The following is a 5,153-nucleotide window of genomic DNA, read 5'->3' on the forward strand; positions in this document are numbered from 1 at the left end:
CCCCCATGCTGGTGCCCCCAGCTCCCCAGTCCCATTTCTCCTCTCTGAACAATAAACCTTCTTTGGTTTCAGGGAATCTATTCAGATTTGAGAACCACAAACTCTGTTAGAAAACTACCAACTTTGCTAAAGGCCCTGTCACACTATAGCATTTTAGACAACTTATGAAGATGGAATTTTAAAAAATCAACTGGAAGCCTCTTTTAGGCATGTACATATTGTAATGCTAACAAATTGATCAAATAACTTGTTAATAATTTAGACATAAAAAAAATTGTAAGTTGTTTAAAACGTTATAATGTGACAGGGCCTTAAGATGACAAGTCATACAGTTCTATAAAGCAATGTATGAAATGTTTCTTTTTTCTAAACTATTATACTGTTTTCCACCTCTCTTAGTTTTCCCTGTGACCCCATTTTTTGTCTGTGAATGCTAAAATCGTTTCTGTTCACACCTTTAACACTCTTGTTTCTGCTCTTCATCCTGCAGACCCTATTTCTCTCCTGTCTCTCTGAGGCAAAGTCTGGAACAGATAACATCTTTATTGAAGCAACTAACAGACTAACTGTGTCACCCTGTCCGCCTTTTTTGTCTTCACTAATGGTGTCTCTTTTTGTGTTTTCTTTGACGTGTGTCCTGTTTGACTTCCACATTCTGTTACTATAAAACTGTCATGATGCTTATAAAGTGGCAGCTTAAGGTTCTCTGATTTCCTTTATGCACTCACAAACACACACTCAAGTGGCAGGAAAAACAGTCGAGCTGGACAGGATGGTGCTCACGTGTTTTTGTAAAACTGCTGAAAGCGCCAAACTTTTTGAGAAACAAGGCTAATGCACATTTTATTAATTCAATTTTATTAGCTTATTTTATTTAAAAAGCCATTCTATGTGCTACATTTAACTATTTAAGTATACTTATGATGCACCTTTAGTTTTAACCATGCGGTTATTGTTATTACTAGACATTCACCTCTATTTTAACTGAGTTGTGCTTTGTTATGAACAAAAGACCACAAACTTAAGAAAATACAAGTCTTCATGTTTTCCAGCACAAAGACCGTGACGACATTGATATGTAATAAAACTTTTGTGCGCTGGAATCAACACAGAAAAAAAAGAATAATCTGTCAAGTTTTTAATCTACAACCACAGTTCTGAAAAAGTTGGAATGTTGCGTGAAATGTAAATAAAAACAAATTCATAAACCCATATTTTATTGAAAGTGGACCATATTAAACATGTCAAATATTTTAAGAAAAAATATAATGATTACAAAACCAAGTTAATGTCATTCTTTTTGGCAGCAACATAAAACATGGATGGGGTAACAAAAAGTTTTAATTGACAATCAGGAGCAGTTTCATAGTTTCAACATTYATTATGTTCAAATGTGAATAAAATATGGGTTTTGAGATTTGCAAATCATTGCATTTGGTTTTTATTTACTCAAAGTTCCAAGGTTTTTGGAATTTAGGCCATATATCTGAATTGTAAGACCAGTATTTGCAGGTTCTTGATTTTACAGTGAAAATAAATGTCATTTTTTTAGGCAACGTCATAAATGCAACATGTATTATTAATCTGAGGGAATATCCTCAAAACCTTCGGTATCTTTAGAGCTGACTGATCCACCATGCTACATATCATCTTGTTTATAAAACAGCAGGTTATGCTGGCTGATGCTTTGTTTCATCATTAATTAACTTCAGATTCTACATTACATTTTTCAACATGTTTTAGACAGCTCCTTTACCTTTTACTCTGTCTTCACATTTCTTTTTTCTTTACTTCTCTAAAATCCTGACTACACCATATCATCCCTTTTAGTATGTATCAGTCTGTCAGCAGAAGGAAGATACAACAGGGCAGAGTCAGGGGAAGCAAAGAGAAAAGAAATACTTTGTGAACACAGAGATAATGAGGCATTTGAAAGTCTCTTCCAGTTCCTGCCCACCTAGGTGCACCTACAGAAAGTTCTCACAGCTGAAGTCATTCCAGTCTGTTACCACTGCTCTGAACACACACACTCAATTGTTTGTCTTAACTCAAACAATCAAAAGGTATTTGACTGTGTGTGATGTATTAAGAACAACAAGCAGAAGACACATAATACACTGTTGAGGGAGATATGGCTGAAACGTGAGCCATGCATAGAAAAGTTTGTCTTGAGTGACACATACCTGTTTAGTTGCTTCTGTTTTTTTTTTCCTTTTCTTACCCTCTCGTCTCCATCTCCCCCTGACCATGAACAAATGTCCACCACTGAAAAGTCAAGGCAAACTATGTGTGCATCTCTTTGACTGTCTGTAACTACCAAACTAAACTGTAACCTACCAAAAAAATTGTCATTGGAAAAATATTGACAACTGATGAACTTAAGGAGTGAAGATAATTCAATATGGCCAGTACAGCCAACTGATCTTAAAAACACACATTTGGCTTTTACTGATATTGTCATTTTTCAACGTTTTTTTAAAGATTCTTGATATTTTTTATGTTTTGTTAGCTGCGTTTGTGTTTTTCCATCTTCTCCATGTCCAAATCCCCTCTTTTTAGCTCGAGGCCTCCTTCCATCTCGTCATCTCTCTCCAGGGTTTCTGTCAGTTAATGAGCTTTAAACTTGGATCCTCATCACTGAATACAGCTTATGCTCATGGAAACTGGATGTTTAGTGTGTGTGTGTGTGTGTGCGTGCGTGCGTGCGTGCGTGCGTGCGTGTGTGTGTGTGTGTGTGTGTGGTTGTGGCTCTTGACAAAATTTGCAAATCTCACAATCTACTGGCTCTTTGCTTTCCTTTAAACAGCACATAGGCTAAAAATGAAGAAAACAAAACACACAAGTTTGCATGTTGTGAACATTGGTAGGCAGCACTAATCTAAAAATTAGTTCCACTAGTCCTAAAGCACTAACTCAAATATTTAGGTCCCCTAATTCTAAAGCACTAACACACTGAAAATTTAGCAAAAGCTAATTCTAAAGCACTAAAATAACCCAGTCAACCCATGAACATTCTTCAGTAGACGAGTCACAAAGTATTGCCACGTTGCTCTCTGAAGACTTATCATTGACATTCCACAGCCTTATTTGAGTTCCTATATTGTCAATATGTCACCTGGTGGATAAGTGACATACATTTGAACAAAATGTGTGACAGCTCAGTTGTTAACTTTAACATTGATCAATAACATTTATAGACCTCAGTTAGTACTTCTAAATTTAGCCTATAAATTTAGCAAGTGCTAATCCACTAATAAATTTTAAAATTAGCAAAATCCCTAAAGCACTAATCAGGAAATTAGTTCCCCTATTAGTGCTTTAGGGGAACTGTGCCCACCACTGGCAGTGAATACAAGGTTGTTTTCTGATATGATATGGAAAAAGTAATACCCAGGTATGTGTAGGTATTTTTATTTATATAATTTTTGTACTATGACCACATCAGAGCTAAAATGAAGCAAAACCTTAAATTGTCAGGGTAACCAGATTATTTTATTATTTTCTAAAATGCACATCTTATTCGTCTTCCATCCGCAAAAACACATTCCATTTGCAGGTTGTGAGAGTTTACCAGATGGTACAATATCCTGCACTGACTATTTTAACAGCTAAATCACTTAAACGGCATGTCTGCACATGGAGCATTTGCACAAATCGCCCTAAAATGCAAACACAGATGGGTTCAAATTAAATGTAGGGTGTGGTGTTGGATGTGAATGGCCAGACAATTCTGCTGAGTTACATGGTAGAAGCAAGAAAGCAGAAGAGTGCAGAGGGCTGCTTTTAAAATGTTGGAGATAAACTCAGTGTGCTCAAATTATTATCTGTAAAAAATGTGTGCATGACTTTAGTGCTGTGAGTGAAAATATGTAATTTAAAAATTTTGGGGTTATGTCATTTGTCAGTTCTTCCAAACCAAAATGCTGATTACAATATTGTTGTTATGTAAAAACAGTCTTCTGAAAGAATAACTCCTACTCTCTTCTTCTAGATTGAAGGCCGCTGTTTTGAGGATTATTATCCATTTAAATAAGTTTTTACAACTCCAAATCCAATGAAGTTGGGACAGTGTATGAAACATAAATAAATATGGAACACAATGATATAAAAATCTTTTTCAACTTATATTCAATTGAATACACTACAAAGACAAGATATTTACATCTTTCCTTCTAACAACACTCAATAAGAGTTTGGGAACTGAGGACACTGATTGTTGAATCTTTGTAAAATTCTTTCCCATTCTTGCTTGATGAATGACTTCAGTTGCTCAACTGTCGAGGTCTCTGTTGTCATATTTTGCACTTCATAATGCTTCACATATTTTCAGTGGGAGACAGGACTATACTGCAGGCAGGCCAGTCTAGCACTCGTGCTTTTATACTACAGAGCCACACTGTTGTAACACGTGCAGAATGTAGCTTGGCATTGTCTTGCTGAAATAAGCAGAGGACGTCTCTGAAAAAAACATGGCTTGGATGGCAGCATATGTTGCTCCAAAACCTGTATGTGCCTTTCAGCATTAATGATGTCTTCACAGATGTACAAGTTACCCATGCCATGGATACTAATACACCCCCATACCATCAGAGAAGCTGKCTTTTGAACTTTGCGCTGATAGCAATCCGGATGGTCTTCTCCTCTTTGGCCTGGAGGACATGACGTCCATGATTTCCAAAACCAATTAGAAATGTGAACTCATCAGACCACAGGACTCTTTTCCTCTTTTCATCAGTCCATCTCAGATGAGCTCAGGTCCAGAGAAGCTGGCTGTGCTTCTGAAAGTTGTTGAAATGTGGCTTTGGCTTTACATGGTAGAGTTTAACTTTCACTTGTGGATGTAGAGACAAACTGTGTTCACTGACAATGGTATTCCTGAGCCCATGTGRTAATATCTGTTACAGAAAGATGTTAGATTTTAAAGCAGTGCTGCCTGAGGGATGGAAGGTCACAAGCACTCAGTGTTGGTTTTCAGCCTTGCTGCTTACCTGCAGAGATTCTCTGAAACCTTTGATATTATGGACTGTAGATGATGAAATTCCTAAATTATCTGCAATTTTACATTGAGAAACATTGGGCCTCATGCAAGAACATGTTCATATTTTTATCCTAAATTTCTCTTACTGTTGTTCGTACAAAGGGTTCGTACGAAC

The sequence above is a fragment of the Austrofundulus limnaeus genome, unplaced genomic scaffold (genome assembly GCF_001266775.1).
Source record: "Austrofundulus limnaeus strain Quisiro unplaced genomic scaffold, Austrofundulus_limnaeus-1.0 Scaffold319, whole genome shotgun sequence".
In the NCBI taxonomy this organism is placed as follows: domain Eukaryota; kingdom Metazoa; phylum Chordata; class Actinopteri; order Cyprinodontiformes; family Rivulidae; genus Austrofundulus; species Austrofundulus limnaeus.